The sequence below is a fragment of the Bos indicus genome, chromosome 18 (assembly GCF_029378745.1).
Source record: "Bos indicus isolate NIAB-ARS_2022 breed Sahiwal x Tharparkar chromosome 18, NIAB-ARS_B.indTharparkar_mat_pri_1.0, whole genome shotgun sequence".
Lineage (NCBI taxonomy): Eukaryota > Metazoa > Chordata > Mammalia > Artiodactyla > Bovidae > Bos > Bos indicus.
The window spans coordinates 44,606,190-44,629,048 of record NC_091777.1 but is presented as its reverse complement, the minus strand read 5'-3'; the positions used below and the strand labels follow the sequence as shown (position 1 = coordinate 44,629,048).

At 50.2% G+C, this 22,859-nt stretch overlaps 1 protein-coding gene across 1 annotated transcript in view; it reads right to left on the bottom strand.

Annotated features, from left to right (window-relative positions):
- Positions 1–21,750, bottom strand: part of CHST8 (carbohydrate sulfotransferase 8) — a 145,171-nt gene extending 123,421 nt beyond the window's left edge. Inside the window, exon 1 of the mRNA XM_070770919.1 lies at positions 21,629–21,750. The gene's annotated coding sequence lies outside the window, so the exon portion shown is untranslated. The remainder of the gene's footprint in view (positions 1–21,628) is intronic.
- Positions 21,751–22,859: the final 1,109 nt, after the last annotated feature.

Sequence of the window (22,859 nt, the reverse complement as noted above, 5' to 3'; positions counted from 1 at the left end):
AACTTCTGGCTACTGAACAAGCAGTATAATATAATAATTATGTACCCCAATAAATTAAGATTAATCCAGAAATGCATTATAGAGTGGCTCAATATTAGAATATCTATTAATATAATTGATTGCATCACTAGGTCAAAGGATAAAAATCATGTTTATCTACATAAATTAAATACATCTGCAGGGGAGGAGGAAAAAGATTACATATGTTGTTGTTTTCAGTCACTAAGTTGTGTCTGACTCCCTGTGACCCCATGGGCTGCAGTGTGCCAGGCTCCCCTGTCCTTCACTATCTCCGAGAGTTTGTTCAAACTCATGTCCGTTGAGTCACAGATAAACACGAGAAAGATAGAATACTTTGTTTTTCTAAGTTATGAAATTCTTATCCCATAGACAGCATCATGATTAATAATGAAACATTAAAGTCAGGAATAGAACCAGGGAATCCAGCTATTATTTAATATTGTCCTGAGAAGACTTGCCAATTTAATTAGAAAGGAAAATTAAATTAAAAATATATACAAATAAAAAATAAAAAGGAGTAAATCTTCATGACCTTGAGTTAGGCAAGGCATTTTTAAATACAATACCAAAGCACAGCAACAAAAGAAAAAAATTTTAAAAACTGGACTTCATAAAAGTTAAAAACTTTTGTGCTAAAAATGACACTATCAAGAAACTAATAAGATAACCCAACAGAATGAGATAAAATATTTGCAAATTATATATGTGATAAGGAACTTGTATCCAGAATATATTAACACAAAGAAATCTTACAATTTGATAGTTAACAAAATTAATTTATAGACAAAGGATCTGAATAGACATTTTCTGAGCACATGCTGAGTTGCTTCAGTCCAACCCTGTGTGACTCTGTGCGACCTTATGGAGTGCAGCCTGCCGGGCTCCTCTGTCCATGGGACTCTCCAGGCAAGAATACTGGAGTGGGTTGCCATGCCCTCCTCCAGGGGATCTTCTGGACCCAGGGATCGAAACTGTGTCTCTTATGTCTACCTGCACTGGCAGGCAGTTCTTTATTACTAGCACCACCTGGGAAGCGCAGACATTTTCCAAGGATGTACAAATGACCAAACATCAGGTAAAAAGATGCTCAAATCGTTAATCATTAGAGAAATGCAAATAAAAACTACAATGAAATCAAATACTAAACGCAAATCAAATACTACTTCACACTCACTAGGATGACTAAAATCTAAAGGACAGACAAAAACAAATTGGCAAGAAAGTGGAAAAATGAGAATACCCATACACAGCTGGTGGGAACATGAAATGGTACAGCCTTTTTGGAAAGCAGTCTGGCAGTTTCTCAAAAGGTTAAGCATACAGTTACCTAAGGACCCAGAATTTCCACTCCTCTGTATATGCCCCAAAGAGATGAAAACACACACAATCACACACACACACATACACACATACACAAAGAAATTTGCCCAATAATGTGTACACACCAACTTCATTAATCATAGCCAAAAGGTAGAAACAACCCAAATTCCATCAACTAATAAAAGGATAAAATAGTATATGCAGCACATACCTCACAATGGAATATTATTCAGCCATAAAAAGAATGAAGTGCCACAATATGAATGAACCTTGAAGTCATTATGTTAAGTAAAAAAAAGGAAAGAAAGAAACAGACCACATATTATACGACTCAATGTATAAGTCCAGAATAGGCAAACTTATACAGACAGAACGTAGGTTAGTGACTACATAGGACTGGGGAGGTATAACTAAGGAGTGACTGCTCATAAGTACAGAGTTTCTTTTGGGGGTGATGAAAATGTTACTGATGGTTGTACATCGATGTGGACATCCTGTGAACTATTAAACTGTACACTTTAAATGGGTGAATAGTATGGTATGTAATTATGTCTCAATAAAGTTGTGTGTGGGGGGTGGAGAGAGAGCGAGACAGGGAAGGAGACGGAGAACCTCCAGATTTCAGTCACCGTATTGGGACCCGCTAGTCTGTCTTCTCAGCTTTCTCTGCACTTTGCCAGAGGTTAAGTGTCTGTGCTCCGAGGATCAATGCCCTCACTTTTACCAACTTCAATGCTCTCTTACGTTCTCTGGAACTTCAAACCAGCAGCTCTCCCCTCTCCCACCTGCATCTCATTGGATCATTCCCATTGATATAATATCCTGTTATTTCTCCCAATGAAATACCAAACAACAACAAAAAACCTCTCCTCTTTCCCCTTTCCATGTCTTTGCTCTCTTTCACAGCAAAACCTGAGTGCCATGTTCACAATCTCATCTCTTGCCATTGTCTCATAGACCCACTTAAATCAGAACATTGTTTCCCCCACTTCATTGAAGCCACTCTTGCCAAGGCACATAGTGGATCCACTGGTCAACCCTTGGTCCTCATCTTACCTGACCTGCCACCAACATCTGACACAGGTACCACAAGCTCCTCCATGAAGCACCTTCTTTACTTGGCTCCTAGAACACGATGAAGGTGAAAGAGGAGACTGAAAAAGCTGGCTTAAAACTCAACATTCAAAAAACTAAGATCGTGGCTCAGATATGCAGATGACACCACCCTTATGGCAGAAAGTGAAGAGGAACTAAAAAGCCTCTTGATGAAAGTGAAAGAGGAGAGTGAAAAAGTTGGTTTAAAGATCAACATTCAGAAAACTAAGATCATGGCATCTGGTCCCATCACTTCATGGCAAATAGATGGGGGAACAACGGAAACAGTGTAGACTTTTAATTTTCTTGGGCTTCAAAATTACTGCAGATGGTGACTGCAGCCATGAAATTAAAAGACGCTTGCTCCTTGGAAGAAAAGCTATGACCAACCTAGACAGCATATTAAAAAGTAGAGACGTTACTTGACCAACAAAGGTCCGTCTACTCAAAGCTGTGATTTTTCAAGTACTCATGTATGGATGTGAGAGTTGGACCATAAAGAAAGTTGAGTGCCAAAGAATTGATGCTTTTGAACTGGAGAAGACTCTTGAGGGTCCCTTGGACTGCAGGGAGATCAAACCAGTCAATCGTAAAGGAAATCAGTCCTGAATATTCATTGGAAAGACTGATGCTGAAGCTAAAGCTCCAATACTTTGGCCACCTGATGCAAAGAGCCAACTCATTAGAAAAGACCCTGATGCTGGGAAAGATTGAAGGCAGGAGGAGAAGGGGCGACAGAGGATGAGATGGTTGGACGGCATCACTGACTCAATGGACATGAGTTTGAGCAAGCTCCGAGAGATGGTGAAGAACAATGAAGCCTGGCATGTTGTAGTCCGCGGGGTAGCAAAGAGTTGGACACAACAGAGCCACTGAACAACAACCACAAGGACACGACACTCTCCTGCATTCTTCCCACATTCCCAGTCACTTCTTGGTCTCTTCGGTTTGTCCCTTCTCATTTTCCTGACTTCTTCATGTTTGAATATTCTTGGTCTCAGTCTTTGGTCCTCTTTTCTTCTCTATCTACACTCGCTCCTTTGCTGACCTCAGTCAGTCTTATGGCTTCAAAAGGCACATGCTGATGACTCCCAAATTTATACTGCAAGCTCCTACCACTCTCTCTAACTCCAGACTCATATCTAACCAAATATTCAACATCTGCAGTGGGTTGTGTGTTGGACATCTCAAATACTGCATGTCCTTAACTGAATCCCCTCCAACACCAGTTCTGCCCTCTATCTTTCCCATCTCAACTGTGGGTAACTCCATCTTTCAAGTTGCTCAGACTAAAACTTTCTTTTCCTCACACCCCATCTATGAATAATCCATAAGGAAATCCTGTAAGCTGTCTTCAAAATCTCTGGAATCTGATGCAGACTCTCCACGTCATGCTACTATCTCGGCCCAGACCACCAGCTCTCACTGCAACAGCCTGCCAGCTCTCTTTGCCTTCATCTGGCAGCAAGAAAAGAATGATCCTCTCAAAACATAACTCGATCATGGCACACTCCCCTGTTCAAAATTCCACAGCTGCTCCCACCTCACATGGAGTAAAGTCGGATTCCTTTATCCTGCCCTGCACAACCTGAATCATCGACCGTCTCCCCATCCACCATCCCTCCCCTGGCCTCATTCCCAGCTGCCCTCCCCTCCATCTCTCCACCTCTTTGCTGTTCCTCACTCCTAGCTAAAGACCTTTCACTAAGTGTCCCTCGGCCTGGAAAATCTTTGCCTGGATCAGGATTACTCAATCTCGGCAGCAACAACACTTGGGGCCAGACAATTCTTTGTTATGGGGGCTGCTCTGTGCCTTGTAGGATGTCAAAAAGTATCTCTCGTCTGTACCCACTAGATACCAATAGCACCTCCCAAGATGTTACCAAATTCCCCAGGGCAGGCACAATCACCCCAGGTTGAGAACCACTGTCCCGGATCACCTGCCTGGCCTATGTCCTCCTTTCCTCCAAATCTCACCTTTGAGGCCTACTCTGACCCATCCATTTCCTCCTCCCCGACCCCCAGCTCCAACCCACTTTACCCTGCTTGGCTCTTCAAAGCAACTCTCATCATGGCTTCATGGGGGACTGGGATCTTCCTCTCTTTTGTTTCCTGACAGGTCCCCAGCGCCTGACACACAATTGGTTTCAATACATATTTGTTGAGTAAATGAATCAGAAGACTCAATATAGTAAAACACAATAAATAAAGTAAAAGGTCAATTTATCTGCAACCTTCTCCCAAATTTATCTATAAGTGAAAACACAGTCCCAATACAAATTTCTATTGGATAGTATTTGAAATTTGACCCAATATTTCTAAGAGTGTACCTAAATGAATAAAAACGTGATATCACACAAGCACAAGAGGAGAGTTGCCCTCTAAGGTATTACAAATATTTATTTCTAAGCTACAATCATTAAAATAGTGGGTTCTGGTACTAGAATAGACAGACAAAAACAGAAGAGACCCAAAGCAGCTCAGTAAATAAAAGAATTAAGCAAATGATGAAGCTGGCATTTTAAAAAAAGCAAGCTAAGAGTGAGTGCTCAATAAATAATGATTGGCTGGCCATTTTGCACCCGCAGTATATACGCATGTGATGTGGAAATAAATATAGAAGTAGTAATACACGCCAGGGAAATAGCTCAAAGAGTCCTAGGGAGTTGCCTCTGGGGAGCAGGACTGGGAGAGGTGGGGAGGAATGACACAGGAGATTGCTGGATATATTATACACCTTTTATTCTTATGCTTTTAAAATGACACATACATATTACCTTGATGTAAATACAAGTTATTTCAAAAAAACAATAGGCATGCCCCTCTTTAACCTGTCAAATTGACAAAGATTTAAAAAAATAAAGATTTGCTGGTATGAAAAAAGGCACACTCCTGCACCGCTGAGTCTTTCTGTAAGGTGATCTATCAGGAAGTATTAAAAGTCTTAAAAGTGGGCATACCCTTTGAGCCAACAATTCCACTTCTAGAAATTCACCCTGAAATAACACAAAGGAATACTAACAAGAACATTCACATCAACGTTCTTTAAAACTGAAAAACAAAGATGAAAACCCCCCAATATGTCCAACTGGGAATGGTTTATATAAATTATGATAAATTCATTGGAAGGAACCCCAAGTGGGTGTTAAAAGCAGGATGAAAAGAGATCCATTACCAGGGAAAGCCGTTCATGATGTATAAAGTGATTAAACAGGTTATGTGCAGTGGGCATAAAAATTATCGCATTTTTAAGAAAATGAATATGACTTATGAGTTTATGTACATAAAGTGATTTAAACAGAAGATTCTCCCACTCTGTGACGATGGATGGGAACCCCAGATACAGAGTAGTATGGGCAATGAGACTTTTCTTTTCTGCTCTTCAGGCATTCCTGCAGGGAATCACTAAGATTTGTGAAGGTGAAGGCAGAAAGCTTCAGGTGAGGTCCCTCAGGTATGGGGTGGAGGAATCTGCCCAGGTGCCTCTGATACCCATTCACCCACCAAACCCCACGCTGAGTGGTCCAGTTGGCCAGGGCTGGACTTGCCGGGATCCAGCTGTTCTTGGGGTCCAGCCAGCAGCTTGATGCCTGCAGCCCCAGCAGTGAAGACCCCCTTCCAGCAGACTGTGGATGGGGGATGTCCCAGGACAGAAGCCCCATCTGGGCAGGTCACAGCTGCCTGCAGCCCGACAGTTCTTCAGCATGGCCTTCAGTCTTGGTAGTGACCGTCCCTTTCCAGGGCTCTGGCCCTTACCCTCCAGGGGGAGAATTGATCACCTTGTCAATGAAGCTCTGGGCTCCAAATTCCTCCAGCTCAGAAGCCAAATGCAGCTTGTGGGCATATTGTTTGAGCATGTAAGACTTTGATTTTTAAATTCTGAATTAGTCTCCAGATTTTTGAAAGGGAAAGACTTCACGTTAAAATCTACCTATTGTTGAATATTCAAATATCTGGCTACCCTGAACCAATTATTGCAATGGCAGCTGGATCTGAGCTCCCTTCCCCTCTTCTGAAGAGACAAGTGTCCCTAGGCACCCCAAACTGCACCACCTCCTTTCCAGGAGGCCCCGGCTGCGCTGGCGGGGGCTGGGGAGGGGGTGTGAATTTTCCACCCGGCGGGAAAATTCCATGTCTGGGCTACATCATGCTCTCTCCCTACCTTATCAGGCCCCTCTTTCCTCTTACCATTGGCTGTGGGAACCAGTGCTCACATCCCAGTGCCTTCAGCCCCTGCTCTGATCTGTTCCTTTGGGACAGTGGGGGTTTTGTTGCAGAAAATCTCTCCAAGTTTACCCCCTATCCAAAGCAGCTCAGATCCAGGGGAGTCCTTTGAGCCTGCTGCTGCTCAAACTCTCCCCAGGGAGACCTGAACTGAAGTCAAGGCCTGGTCCCTGCCTCACCCCGGCCCTGGGCTTAAGAAGGGGACACAGAGCAGAAAGAAGCATCCCGATCTTTGGGGACTCTGATGCCAGCAAAACAGACTCACTGGGCAGACAGTTGGTTTAGGAAAACCAAAATCCCCAAGAGCTTAGTTTCCTGGAAACGCTGAGGTTTATTGGGAAGAGCTCTTGGTAGAGGCCCCTGTGAGGAAATGAGGAGGGCAGAAGTGGGCAGATGGAGAAACAGACCTCAATGCCTCATAACTCAGGCCTGAACCGGCCCCACAGGGGGATCTGGAGTGGGGATGGATGGACACAGCCAGTCATTGAATGCAGATGGGGTGTAACCTTGGGTGATTTTTTAAAAAATGTTTATTTATTTGGCTGTGCCAGGTCTTAGTTGCAGCACTAAGATCATTAGTTGTGGCACGTGGAATCTAGTTCCTTGACCAGGGATTGAACCTGGGCCCCCTGCATTGAGAGCGTAAAGTCTTAGCCACTGGACCACCAGGGAAGTCTTGTGAGGGCAATTATTTGGTGAGGAGGGATGCTGCTGGGAGCATCAGCTGCAGATATTCCCAGCAGCCCCCATAGTAGCGTCTGGCAGAGCATCACTTGGGGATGGTCAGGGAAGCATCCTGGAGGGCACTGCCAGCCTGAGCGCTAGAGGCAGCCTCTCTGGAAGAGGCAGGGATGGGGATGGGGGCTGCTCTGGGAGAGACTCCTCTCTCTCAGGCAAGGCCTTCTAGGGAGAGCTAGACACACCAGAAGAGAGTGCACTGAAAATTCAGTCACATCCCGGCATTTATTTGAAACACAACATTAATTCTGACTGTCATTAGAGTCTATTTCAATTTTGTAATAACATAAAAAGTTAAGAGTCTAATTTATTCATACAAATCTTGTTAGCATCCAATTTCCACATAATGTAACATATTCCTTAAAAAGCTGACAAAGCAGGAGAAATTAAAAACGAGGGGGAAAAAAGACATCCACGGGCGCTCGCTGTCACAAAGCAAAGGTGAGGGGGAGAGCAGAATGGCTCCAGAAAGGGCTGGAAGCTTGGAACAGGAACCAGTGGACCGTGGAGGGGCAGCTGTGCCGCCTGAAAGATCTGGGGTCATCACATCCCAGGCTGCCCCCTAGATGCTGTGGGGGGGGGCGCTCCTCTTCACTACCTGCATGGCCCCCCGTCCCAGCAAGCCTCCCTGCCCTTCCAGCTCCACCGACAGCTCCCTAACACTTTCCTCAGCAAATCCACCCTCGAGAGCCTGTAACTCCTCTTAATTACACGTCTGCAGTGTTTGCATTAGATAGCTGTCACCCTGTAATTTACCCATACATGGATTTTAATTGTACATTAATCTTTCCTACACGCCACTCCTTTGCTAGAATCCATAACAGCAGTACTTTGGGCCATTTTGTTTATTCCTTAACCAAAAATAGCTGATGACTGTAATTGCAGGCTGTCCCTCTTCTTATTTTCCAGGACTACCTGCTGTGTGCTAGGGAGAGACTCCTGTCACCTGCAGGCTGCCTGTACACATGATATTGGGCTGTTTCGCAGCTGGCATACATCTCAGAGGAAAGGGCAGCAGCAACAAGCAATCTTCCAATCACCTGCCACGCGCTCCCTGAGAGCCTCTGCTCATAGTCTTTCTCACAAGCTGAAGGATCTGGGTGCTGGGAGCACTCGCTTGGCTTAGGGACATTCTCTCAAGAGAGGATGACAAGAGAGGGCAACATGTCAACCTAAGGAATCCGCCGCTAGGAGGTTCCAAGGTCACTCAGAGAACCAGGTCAGAGAACTATAACTTACAAAGCCTTGGATGGCTGCCAGGGCCCCAGGAAGCTACATTTAGCATAAATTCTCCCAGCAGCAGGAGGAAGGTTTAACTCCCTTTCCAACAGAATCTGAATGGAATTTGTTACAGGAACATTGTGATTGAAATATCACCAATTGGTTTTTCATGACAACTCTACAGTAGATTGCAATTGTGATGGTTTTGTTGGTATGTGTGTGCATATGTGTGTGTGTGGCAGGGTGGGGGGTGGCTGTTGTATTCTCCAGCTGGCCAAGGTGGCAGGAAGAGAGCCCCATACAATATTTATGAAATCCAAATGAAGCCCTACACTGGCAGTGAGCTGATATCATAACACAGATTTCAAAACTGCCTTGACATTTGCCCAAGATCAAATCTCCCCTTTTGAAGCCCCATGAGGCTCCGTGCCAACAGTGTTATGCCCACTTGCCCCCTCCAGCAACCTTCTCCATTTAAGCCCTGTAATTAACACTAGATTGGAGGAATCGCAGGATTGGAGTGGTACAGACTAGACTAATATCAATGGAAGTCCGATTTTCCTTTGGGAAAACAGACGCTGTGGTTTTCAGCAATGAAAGACAGGAGTTTTGATAATTTTTATTGTTAAACACTTTTCGACATGCAAAACAAAGCACCAAACTGCGATGATCTCCTTATTGAAGAGGCTGTGACAGCATATTTGGATGAAGAGAGATGGGCAGAGAGGATCCATCACACATCAGTCCAGGAAACAAAAACAAAAGTGTGAAATGTATTTCCTCAGGGCCACAGATCTCGTTTGGTGGCTCAGTGGTAAAGAATTCACCTGTCAATGAAGGAGATGCAGGTTCGATCCCTGGGTTGGGAAGATCCCCTGGAGAAGGAAATGGCAACCCACTCCAGGATTCTCGCCTGGGAAATCCCATGAACAGAGAAGCCTGGAAGGCTACTGTCCATGGGGTCACAAAGAGTTGGACACGACTGAGCGATTAAAACAACAAACAACAACACAAATCTCATTTAATTGCAACCTTTGATTTGTTTCAGGAGACCCCCTTAGGAAGAGTGTCACCAGCCTTCCCAGGACCTGGGTATCAAGTCATTTCCTAAGTGGTCCCTCAGGGCATCCTCCACCCAAAGGGCTCCATCGTCTATCACCACCCAGTACCTGTGGCTTTTACAGACAAGGTTCCCCAGGTACCAGGACCCGGGAGTGGTGAAATTCTGCATGAAATGCTGCATGGGAAACACTGCATGAAATATTGTATGAGATTCAGGCCTAAGTCCCCAGAGACTGTTTACGAGTAAAAGGGGAGGGCGATTTAGTTGGGTTTTGATAAACACTTCATATAGCACATCCTAAGAGGAGCAGAATCCTTGTCAAGCATGCATCTTTATGAGCTGCCCGCCTATAAACCTTGCACGAAAGGTCCATGCTTAATGTTGGTTTGGCAGTAAATTGGCGCGATGCATGGGTCTGCTGCATCAAATTAGCATCAACCCATAAAACGTTACTGAACGATTCCTCAAATCTGCCAAGTCTTCAAATCAATTTGGAGAAAGCGTCAAAGGTTTTTTTTTTTTTTTTAACTTTGATAAACTTTTCATATTAGTTATCACAGAAGAGCATAAACCTTTCTAATCTGTCTTTTCACAAAAAAAGGTGTTGTTTTTCCCAAACTGCTTTTAGCTCTTCCATCTTTGCATACCCGCCTCCACATCACATAAACAATATGTGTCATGGATTCTTTGTTGCCCTATTTTAAAGCGATTGGTATTTAGCTCACACTGTCCCTGCCCCACAACCCTGGAGAAAATTTCTACTGACAGCAGGATGAAGTTCTCACCCCTGGCCTTTGACATGCAGAACCACGTCTCCTCCGGGAAGCCTTCTATAATTCTCCAGTGAGCTCTGATCATTGTTCTATGAGGGTCATGTCAACTAGACCAGAGTTTCCTGGGGGCTCAACACACTTCTTTCCCTGAGGACGTCACGTTTTGGACCTTCAGGGGTGGGGCTCATAGTGGGTGATCCTTGAGGAGTCATCTCCCCCTCCCCATCTCTGAGGGCCAGCCCATGTCCCCCCTTCTATAGAGCCCCTTCTGGCAGATGCTCTGGCTAGAATCCCTTGCCCTCACTCCCCAGCCCCAGAGATCTCAACCTCCCAGTCACCTCCCCATGGGTCGCATCAGAGTTGTATGTGAATCTCTCTCTGGAGCCAATGGCTGGGTCCCTGAACCAAACAAGAACAGAAGCTGGATTTGAACCTGGGTCTGACTCAGAGCTCTCATCCCCCACTGGCCATGCTCCTCTCCAAATAAAATGATGTCACACTTGAGGAGAAAAGGACCAAGCCACCCCCAAAGAAAGGAGGCTTTATCACGGTCCCCATCCAAATGTGATGCGGCAGCAACGGATGAGGTGATAACAGACATGGCGCTTTCACCTTCACTTCACCGGAGGGCATGTCCTCGGCGCCCTTTGCATGCCATCTGTGAGAGGCTGGTGTTGAAAAGCTGAGGAGGTGGCTTGGAGGGGGGATGGAGTCTTGCTTTCTACAGAGGGACCCAATGGCAGATAAGCCCATCAGGGACGAGGAGCCCAGAGGTGCTTCTAAATGGCCAGTGCCTGGAGCCCTGGGGGTGAGCACAGCTGCTGGAGGGGCTCTTTTAGAGCAGTGGTCGCCAACTTTTCTGGCACCAGGGGTCTGTTTTCTGGAAGACAATTTTTCCATGGACTGGGTGATGAGGGAGGGTGGGAATGGTTCGGGTGGTAATGTGGGCGATGGGGAGAGATAGGGAGTGGCAGATGAAGCTTCCCTTGCCCGCCACTCACCTCCTACTGGGAGGCCTGGTTCCTAACAGGCCACGGACCAATACAGGCTGGGTACCCCAGAGTTAGAGGAATGGAGCACCAGGGTGGGACACCCTCCAGGGTTGGTGAACTCAACTTCCAGAGCCCTCCTCATAGCAGCCCAGGCTTCCAACAAGCCCTGTCCAGTCATCTGGGGCGGGAGAGGACAGAAGCCAACGGGCCACGCTCTGTTGCCCGGCCCTTCATTCAGTGGGTGTTCACAGGTCCCACTCTGCACCGGGACTGTCCTAGGCACTGAGGCAGGGCTGCGCACACGACACATCGGGTGGTCTCAATGCTCCTGGGATTCGTGAAGGCAAAGAAAGACAAGCCCCGGAGAGTGCGACAGACCATGGGAATTCATCCAGTGATTCTGGGACAGGTGCCCAGGTCCCCAGCTTCATCCAGAGAAACACCTGTCTACCTGTTACCTAACAATGTGTCGGATTTACACCTGCTTGGCAGAGGGAATCACCGGCACCCTAGATATTTAAGATACTTCATGTTTTAGAGATGGAAATGAATTTTCAAATTTGTTCAAGAGTGTTTTCAATTTCAATGCATCCCTGGCCAAAAAAAAAAAAAAAATTGCATTAGTCCCCTGGGGAATAAAATGGAAATCACAGTGTGATACCTCTACACACTCATAGAAGAGCTAAAGGAAAGAAACTGACAACACAAAGTGTGGGAAAGGAAGTGGAGCAGCTGCTACTCTCAGTGCCTGGTATGTGTCAGGGGAATTAGTACCACCACTGCAGAAAACTGTTTGCCATCACCTACGGAACGAACATGGGCGTATTCTGAGACTCAGCAATTCTCTTCCAGGTACATGTTTATTAAATTGTGTACCCCACGCCCAAGACATACACGCAGGAAGGTCGACAGCAGCACTGTCCATAAGCCCCAAACTCTGAACAACCCGAATGTCAATCAACAGGAGAACCAAAAAAGAAATCGGGATGTCTTCCCACCATGGGATCCTATACAGTAACAAGAACAACTTTCCTGGTGGTCTAGTGGTTAGGATTCCAGCTTCCAGTGCAGGGACACAGGTTTGATCCCTGGTCAGGGAACTAAGATCTAACATGCCACAGGGCAACTAAGCCCACAAGTAAAGAGGGCACGCACTACACAGAGGAGCCCGTGCTCCACGACAAAGACCCAGAGCAGCCAAAAAGAAAAGGGAAAAAGAAAAGAACAAGCTACAACTGTCTACAGCCACGTGGGGAACTCTCACAAACATAATGGAAAGCCAGACACAAAGGTACGCGGACTCCACTTCTGTCAAGTTTAAAAAGAAAGAAAACCAATCCACGCCGTTATGAGTAAGAAGAGTAGTCACCCGTGCGGGAGGGGAAGCGCCTGGAAGGGGTCACAGGGATGCTGCCATGTTCTGGTCCCCACTCTGGGGCAGGGCACACAGGCCTGTTTTGTTTGCAGATATTCATTGCATCATATACCACAGTCTGTGCGCATTTCAGAGTGGATACTGTATTTAGAATAAAAAGTTTTCAAAAGGGATCCCACCTACACTGCTGGTGGGATGTAAATTGGTGCTGCCACTATGGAAAACAGCATGGAGGTTCGTCAAAAAACTAAAAATAGAGTTGCCATTCGATCCAGCAGTCCCACTCCTGGGCGTATATCCGGAGAAAACTCTAATTCAAAAAGATACACGCACCCCCACGTTCACGGCAAAACTATTCACGATAGCCAAGACAGAACAACCTAACTTCCATCAGCAGATGACGGGATAAGAAGATGTGGGACATAATACAACGGAGTATTACTCAACCGTAAAAAGGAACGAAATAGCGCCATCTGCGGTAACATGCATGGACCCAGAGAGTATCGTACTAAGCAAAGTTAATCACAAAAAGAAAGACAAATGCCATGTGATATCACTGACATGTGGAATCTCAAATATGATGCAAATGAACTTATTTACGAAACAGAAACAAACTCAAAGATATAGAGAATAGACCAATGGCTGCCAAGAGGGGTTTGGGGGAGGGAAGGACTGGGAGTGTGGGCTTAACAGATGCAAACTATGATACGTAAGATAGATAAACAATAAGATACCACTGTACAGTACAGGAAACTATATTCAATATGCTGGGATAAAACATATTGGAAAACAATATGGAAAAGAATATATATTAATATTTACATGTATAACTGAATCACCACTATATAGAAGGAATTAACACAACATGGGAAATCTCCTAAATGTCAATAATTTTTTTTTTTTTTAAAGATTTCCAATGTACTGAATACAGGACAAGGAAGAGGCATCCACAGGAGACTGCTGAGAAAGGGGACACCACTCAGTAGGGCCACATGCATCCCTAAGCCTTTGTCACATAACTAGACAAGGCCCTTGATTACCAGGTTTCCTTGCTTCTGAGATGGAGAAGGACAGTTCAGTTCAGTTCAGTCGCTCAGCCGTGTCTGACTCTTTGTGACCCCATGAATTGCAGCACACCAGGCCTCCCTGTCCATCACCATCTCCCGGAGTTCACTCAAACTCATGTCCATCGAGTCGGTGATGCCATCCAGCCATCTCATCCTCTGTCGTCCCCTTCTCCTCCTGCCCCCAATCCCTCCCAGCATCAGTCTTTTCTAATGAGTCAACTCTTCACATGAGGTGGCCAAAGTACTGGAGTTTCAGCTTTAGCATCATTCCTTCCAAAGAAATCCCAGGGCTGATCTCCTTCAGAATGGACTGGTTGGATTTCCTTGCAGTCCAAGGGACTCTCAAGAGTCTTCTCCAACACCACAGTTCAAAAGCATCAATTCTTCGGCGCTCAGCTGACTGAACCTTGGCTAAAAGACCAAACGTAGGAGTTTATGAAGACGATGAAATCACAGCAGTTGCCATCTACTGTGGGCAGGCTATCTGTTAGGCACAACAGCTCTATGAGGTGTATTCTACTGTCATCTCCGTTTTATAGGTGAGGAAACTGAGTCCCCAGTCCACAGAGTGACCACGTAGTAAAGCTGGGCCTTGAACCCAGGCCTTGAACCCAGGCCTTGAACCTGACTCCGGGATCTGGCTTCAGTCACAACCCCAGGGTGGCAGCGGGGTGGAGCGAGAGGGTGGAGCTGGTTGCCATGGCTGTCCATTGACACTTTAATTTATGGCAGAGGGAATTGAGAAGCGTTAAATAATAGGCATAGATTGTGTTTTCCCAGGGATGAATGGTCATGAAATTAAATTTGCAGATGTGCCAACCCTCAGGAGGTGAAATGACTTCAGCGGAGACGGAGGCCCGGAATCTAAGCAGGAGATGGCAAGATGGACCCAGCCTGAAGCAACGCGGTTCCCCACACACACCAAGGCAGTGCTGCTGTTCAGTTTTTCAGTCGTGTCCGACTCTTTGTGACCCCATGAACTCAGCATGCCAGGCTTCCCTGTTCTTCACCATCTCCTGGAGTTTGCTTAAACTCACATCCACTGAGTCGATGATGCCATCTAACTATCTCATCCTCTGTCACCCCTTTCTCCTCCGGCCTTCAATCTTTCTCAGGAGTAACTGCTGCGTGGGATGTCGAGGTGGCCGTGCCCACCAACAGCAGGTGGCCCCTGTACGGTGGCAGCGGCAGGCTCAGTCCCTGAGCACAGCGACAGGAAGGGGCATCCGGCTGAGGGCACCATATGGCAGCAGGTCACCACGCCCCATGCGCACACCACCCCCAGTCCTGCGCCAGCCTCCACCAAAGAGATCCAACCAAGACGTGGGAGACTGAGGGAACCACTGAGAAAAGCCCGTTGGAAGGAAGGCTCAAATTGGACCTAGATGTGTATAAGGGAGGGCTTCCCAGGTGGCCCTAGTGGTAAAGAACTCGCCTGCCAATGCAGGAGACATAAGGGACACGGGTTCAATCCCTGGGTCAAGAAGATCCCCTGGAGGAGGGCGCTTGGCAACCCACTCCAGTATTCTTGCCTAGAAAATCCCATCGGCAGAGGAGCCTGACGGGCTACAGTCCTTTGGGTCACAAAGTGTCAGACATGCCTGAAGTGATTTAGCATGAATACATGTATATAAGGGAAAGGATAAAAAAAGAATATTCCCGGTGAACGAGGCAGAAGGAGTCCCCAAAAGGCTGGCTGCATCACCCACCGTTTCCACCTGCGTAGACAAATAGCTTACATCATGAACTGGGTCAACCAGTGTAGACAGACTGCGTTGTACCTTGGGCTTAACCACCTCAGCTCTGGGAGACACAGCCTGACGGTCAGGGCCTTGTCGGAGGGTTGAGCTGAGCTCGGCCACGGGGAAGCCCCGAAAGCCAGAGTTTTAGAGTTTGTACGAAGACCCCACTGAAAGTGGGGCAGGCACAGACTAAATGGAAGATTCCAGGGCTCACACTCTTGACTCAACCAGTGTAGACAGACTGCCTGCACCATGCACTGGCTCAGTGGGTGTAGAGAGAGTATCTGCATCACACAAGGGCTCCACCAGTGTAGACAGACTGCAGGGTTAAGCGCACTCTGCCCGCCATCACTGACCACCTTCTCCATGCCAAGCTCATCTCAGCCAAGACACCAGGGAGACCAGGATTTACATCAAGCCCTGCTGCATTTCCTCGGCTTCCTCCAGACCTGGCAGGAGGTGCAGAACATGGCAGGTCCACCGTCAGTGTTTGCTGGGGGTCTGGATGCTCCCTGCAGAGCAGGGGAAGCAGAGCCCCCACATCTCAGGGCTGGAGGAGGGTCCCGGTGCCCACAGGCTGGGACAGATGGGATTTTTCCAGGGAGATGAGTCAGCCCCCCAAGAAGAGGCAGCCTCGGAAGTGGGGACAACCAGTCTGCCAAGTATGAGTCAACGTGAGCCCGGGCTAGGCACTCTCCTGGGTCACCTTTCCATTCTTGAGACTGACGAGCACAAGGGCACGACCTGTGGTCCGCAGTGGCAAGGCAGGGGCGGGGCAGCAGCCAGAATCTGAAGAGGCCAAACTCCAGGCAAAGAGCCCAGGGGCTGGAGGAATCAGCCCCAGAGAGGCCTGGGGTCCATGGAGTGGACCTGTGCCTCCCAGCATCCTCTCCTGGGCTCTCCTCCCACATCGGAGTCCAGCCCCGCCAGGGAGGAGCTGGCTCAGGGCCAGGCAGAGTGAGGACAAGGTGACAGTGACCCGGGCTGCTGCCAGCAGCTCAACACGGCCGCTCGGCTCAGGGCCCGAAGCCAGCAGCGTGGGAACAACGGGAAGCGGGGTGACTCACAGACCTGCTCCCTCCACCCGCGTTCTGGAAGACAGAGCCAGGGGGGACCCAGCTGAGGGCTGCAGGGAAGCCGGGGCCTGAGCCGAGCTCAGCCAGCCACAGGGAGCTCAGTGACATTGGAGGGGGGTTAGGAGCTTGAGGCCATGGGCAGAGTCCCTCGCAGAGGGTGGGGGCAGGCAAGGAAAGGAGAGAGAACCGAGGCAGGGCCCAGGAGAGGAGCTCTTTCTGAGTCAGGTGCCTACCAGCTGTGGGTCAGACTCAAGAGGATGGCAGCTTAAGGACCTACCAAGGATGAAACCTCTGGCCAGCAGGGGGGCATTAAGGAGGGCGTCCGATCAGCTGTCCTCATGAAAGCACCAACCCTGCGCGGTCACCTGTTGTGCGCCCGCCACGAGCCAGGCCTAAATGGTGAACGCCTGGGGGGAGGCAGCGGAAGACCCAAGGGCTCAGGGGTTGGCTGAGGAGGTGAGACAGGTGGGCAGGGCCACAGAGGCAGGGCCGCACAAGTGGCTGCCTGACTGGGGGATCGAACCCAACGAGAGTGGAGGAGCACTTGGAACATTTTGGTTCGAGGGGCCCTGCCTCAGGGTGCTGACGTCTTCCAGTCGTGGTCCTGACCATCTCACGTCCCCTCGTCTTCTCTGCTCTGCACCGAACCAGGCCCCAGTAGATTCAGGTCCACCGTCCCTCTGGAGGACCACAGCTGCCTCCCTCCAGGATTACTGCAGCCCCCTCCTCGCTGGGCTCCCTGCTCTGCAGCAGTCCCAGGTCCCTCCCTGGCCTTTGAGGCTCTTTACAGTCAGGACTCTGTGTATCTCCAACCCCATCTCCCTCTTTCACCCTGCTGGCCACATGGGCCTTCCCACAGCTCCTGGTCAGCTCCATCTCTCTCACTCATTCACATTCTGCACTGGAAAGCTCCCTCCATGCTTAGTTACAGCTCTTCTTTCAGGGCTCAGGGGGAGAGTCACCTCCTCCAGGAAGTCCTCCAGGGCCGTCGGTCTAGGTCAGATTACTCTATCGTAAATCTCTGTTTTGCAACCACACGGATATTTCCTCTACCTGTTCATCAGGGCCTAGAATCACACATGCGTTGGTGACCTGTTTAGTAATAGGGCCGTCTGGCATGGCATGAATCGGTGCGTGATGAGTGGATGGTGATGGATTTTCTGTTCCACCAGATGACAAAACCTGCAAGAGGAGGGACCACTCTTAGTTTGGCCTTTCCCAGAGCCTGATCCAGCAACAGACACCAAATACACGCTTGTGTTTGGTCACTGAATGGAGGGCGACAAGGAATCTGACACTGGGAGTATGGGACACAGCATTCTTTAGCTTTAGGTTTCAACATTAACAGTTCTAATTTAGGTCAAATAAATGTCGTTGACCAGGCCCAGCTCTAGCCTTGAGTTGGCAGGGACAGGGTGTCTTGCTCTCAGTCACCAGTAGCAAGAAGTACCGATTTCCCAGGAGTGCGTGACCTTCAAGGTGGGGAGTGGAAATGCTGGGACCCAGGCCCCCTGCCTACAGACACTCTCTGACTTCCCCAAAGGTGGCTTTCACGATGGAATTTTGCTTCTCGCTGTCAACCCACCCGGATTGCACACAGGCCGCTCCAGCCTGCCAGTGGCTGAGGATGCATCTGTGGCCAGCAGGTGCAGGCTGGAGCACCAGATCACAAATGACAGGTAGTTTTGTACAGGGTAAAAGTCACAACTTTTTCCCACGGCCAATTTGTAAGTCTCATCTTCTGTCGCCATGATTTACCGACTGCAGGGTCACACATCCTCCAGCTGGAAGGAAATGAGACGGCGTCTCCTGTGTCCTCTGCTACCTGAGCTAATGTGGCTCTGTCCTCCAGCTGCCTGAACTCAAGAGTTTCCTCTGCCTTTGGGCAGCCTTTTCCCAGGAGGGAGGGAACACAGCTGCTCTGCCGTCAGACGAGCTTTGGCAGTGGCTCCAAAGAGCTGGGGAGCCTACTGTCACCACACCGTTAGCACGCTCTTGCCTGCCCCCAGCAAACATCCCCAGGCTCCCAGATACTGTGGCCACATACACATCCAGACAATCATTCTTGATCGCTTTTTTATGTCTCGTTGTCCCGTGTCACAGTCACATTGATCTCCTTGGGCCAGCACTACATAAATTTCCTGTTTATAACTCATTACCTTTTGATTAGCTGAAAGGCTGGGTACTGGTTTCACAGTGTTTACTGACTCTAATTGCCAGTTATTCATGAAAAAGCTACCATAATCTTTTGTCCATTTTCTTGCCCATATGTTCCCTCCAAGCTCCATGTTTCTCCCACATGGTTCCCACACATGGGTAAACCAGGAAGGTGTGGCAGGTATGGCTAAGACAGGTGTCTGAGACTCTAGGCCAGGCAGCAGGCAAGAGATCGGGCACCACACCTTCCCCCATCATTCCCCCAAAGATCCCAGTGCCTACTGTATGTGCCTTCAACCAGATGCATCAGCTAGCAATGAATACAACTCCCATCTGTTCGATCGGCACAACCACAAACAGCCTATCCGGCCACCACTGACACCAACCAGAGTGATGAGCAGAGAAGCAGCCTGCACGGCATTTCCAATCAGGAGAATCTGATGTTCCTTCTTTAGAAGGTGAATTCTGAGATGAGCCCACCAGGCATATTTTCCCAACAACCATATGGCAAAAAAAAGTAGTTACTGAACTTTCTCAGACTTATTAGCTTTCATAAACAGAGATTTGAATAAATGTTTAAAAAATGAAATTCCCTTGATACTCTGTAATCAGTATATGTTCATTATGGAAACACAGCAAATATGTATGAAATTTCCCAAGTGATATCTGGCTACAAGATTAAAAAGGCATCTCCAACTGCAGGCTGAGTTACTTCTCCGGTCACAATTCAGGACAACTCTGCGAAGCCCAAGAGGTCAGACAAGGCTGTTTCTTTCCTAGCTGAAGCAGGGAAAATCAGAAGATGCTCCCTTTTGCCTGCTCAGGCAATCTGGAAGTGAGCCCCTCCCCCCACTGATTGATTGATGTCTCTCTATAAATAATTAATCTTTGACCTTGCTTTAAGAAAGCCTTGACTTTTTAATTTGGGGTCTTTTTAAAAATCAATACAGGGGGAACATAATTCACTCTCACGGAGTCTGATTCCAGGTAAATAAATAAATATGCTGTGCCTTCCCTCTGTCCCAGGGTGAATGGGCCAGGCAATGGATGGGGTCAGACTTTGCCGGGGGGGGGGGGGGTTTCTATTCAACTGCTATTGGAGTATCGATCATCCTATGAGGTTTAATTCTCTTCAGAGTTTGAATGTTATCCCTCCTTTGGGTCACTTCACAGAGGCAAGTCTGACCAAGTCTTTGGAATGCGCTTCACGCCGGCCAAGGGCTCCCCACAACACGTCCTGCCATATGCAGTGGGCTGTCTGGATTAAAACAGGGCCTCCTCCAGGGACCAGAATGTCACCCTTCCTGGTGGCCTGTCTGCCTTGCTTTGGGGACAGGAGCAGAGGGTGGCTAGGAGAGGCTATGGCAGCTGGGAAATTTTAAAGAGGGCTCTGCCACTCTTGCCTGGAGGCTGCACTGTTCTAGGGCTGGACTTAGGGAAAGTTCTCCACCCCACGGGCAAGGGTCAAGGTGAACTCAGATATGAGAGATCAGCGGAAGGAAGGGATCTTGGTAGTGCAGCTTGTAAGCAGCCCAAGGATGGGAAAGGGGCTTGTCTGCCCCTAACCCCTCTGCAACCACCACTCCTCCCCGACACTGGTCCCTTCACTCACTGGCCTCTCCTTCAGGCTCTGCTGCCAGGCCAGATTGCGGCCAAGCACAAACAGGGGGCCCAGTCCGCTTCACTTAGCAGAGCCAATCACGGCCCAGGCTCCAGCTGGGAGGCGGCCCAAGGACCAGGGTCCACCACAGTATTGGAGACTGCTAAGGGACAGGGAATCCCGGGGTTGGCCCCTACTTTTCGGCTAGGACAGACAGCCGGGCAACGAGTGCCCACAGCCCAGGGCGCTGCATGGTTGCCGCCGCGTCCAGGTCGGGGTCGCAGGGCCTGGAGCCCTAAATGTACCGCCAAAGTTAGGGGAAGAGACAGGGGTCACCTCCGACACAAGCGCCAGCACTGGCACGACTAAATCCCGCGAACGCGCCTTGGCCGGGCGGGGACAGCCTCGGGCGAGGCCAGAGCTGGTCGCAGAACTAGAAACCAGCAGCTAGAGCTGCAGCCGCCGCCGGAGCTCGGCTGGGTCCCGCGGCAAAGCGGATCCTTTCACCGCCTACTCCCGGGCTCCTGCACCACTGCACTCCTGGACACGCGCACGCACACACCTTCACAGGATCACTGACGCACATACACTCTCCTTGAGTACAAAACAGGCTGGTGCGCCGGAGAGTCGTGGGGTGAGGATGCGCGCAACTGGAACGCGGGCGCACCTTCCGCCGTAGCGTAGGAAGCCAAGAAGGTAGCCTCTAACTCCTCCCTCGAGCCTCCCCGTCACAACCTGTCCCCGAGTCCCCGTCCCCAGCGCGCGGGAAAGCTCGGGGAGCCCCCGGGCTCCGGCACGGCTCTCTCCAGGGCCGACGCTGCCTCCCCGCGCCCAGCATCCAGGGCGAAGAAGAGGAGCGGAGGATCCGCAGGGACCGAGTGAGCCCGCGGGGTGACAGTTCGCAGACGCGCGGCGACAAGCAAAATCCAAGGAGCAAAAGTCTAATTAAAGTTCCCGCTACTGGAGCCAGTCCCCAAAGTGCGGCCAAACTGGAACCCCGCGCTCTCTATCCCCGCTCGCGGCTTGGAACTCTTACCACGTCGTTTCTCGGGGCTTCTCGGGGCTGGGGCGCAGTGCAGTCCCAGGGGACCCTTCGGGGCTCCGCTCCCGGCGGAAGCCGGCACAGGGCGGGGACGGAGTGGGGCGGGGGCGCAGCGCACTTACCTGGCGCAGCCGGCGATTTCGGGGCCGCGGGAGGCTCCAGCCCCGGCGCGGTTCTCCACTGCGAATCCTCCGTTTCGGGGCGCCCGGGCTGTAGGGCGCCCTCCGCCCCGGCTAGGGCCCGGCGTCTCCTCCTGCTCCGAGCGGAGCCCCGTGAGGTCGGCGAGGCGAGAGGCGAAGGGCCGGCCACCGGAGCGCGCAGAAGAGGGAGAGGGCACGGCGGCGTGTTCCTCCTCTGTCCCCGGCTCCGGTCCGCCCCCCTCGCGTCTCCCGCTGCCGTCGTCTCCTCTCCTCACAGCCCCGCTGGATCCGGTTCTCGCGCCAGGAAGGCTCCCAGCGAAGTGCGAGCGGAGCCTCCGGCGAGGCTGGAAATAGCGCCGCGCCCGCCCGGCGCCCCGCCCCCGGCCTGGGCCCCGCCCCGCGGTGGTGGCGGCCGCGGCGGTGGCCGGGTCGGGAGGGGATCACACCTCAATCGACTCTTCCCTCCCGGGAGCTCTCGGGCGCCGCGCCCACGCGCGCTCTCCTACTCGCGCGGCCCCACGGGCGGCTAAGCTGGGAGGGAAACGCCGCTGGGCGCGGTCCGGCGGCCCGGGGGTGGGGGTGGGGATGCCCCGAGCGGCGCCCGTCTCCCAGGTTCCCCCTGAGCAGGACTCTGGGCTGCCACTTGGCTCCAGACCGCAGCCGAGCGCTGCCACTGCCTCGCTGGGTCGCACGCTGGCGCGGACCCGGGAAGAGGACAAGGCGTCACCAGAGCGGGCCGTGACCGCAGCTGGGAAGAGGGCGCGCCTAGGACCCGACGTTGCGGGGGCGCGGGGCAGGCGGAACGCAGAGGATAGATCCGAAGACTGTGAGAGGTTCCTGGGCTACAGCCTCGGTGGGTTTCAGTCAAAATCTTGGGCAGCCTCGAACTCTGTGTCCGCATGGATCCCCAAATTCCTGGGGCTCTGGATTCAGCTGAAAGTGCCCTCCTTTCAGCCCTTTCAGCTGAAAGGCTATCTCCTTGAAGTCCCTGTTGTGTCAGGGTGTAGGGGTCAGCCTGGGTCCACCAACGCCTCTACCTACGCAGCCTACAATAACAGAGTGGACACATGACATATCCATAGCCACACAACCCCAGGGCAGAGCAGGGAGGCAAAGGGAGTGGGGGGGGGGGGGGGGGGCTCTGATTCTTGTCCTTGTTCTTTAGGAGAAGCGGCAGCCCCCACCTGCAGGGGGCAAGCAGGTGCCAGGAAGG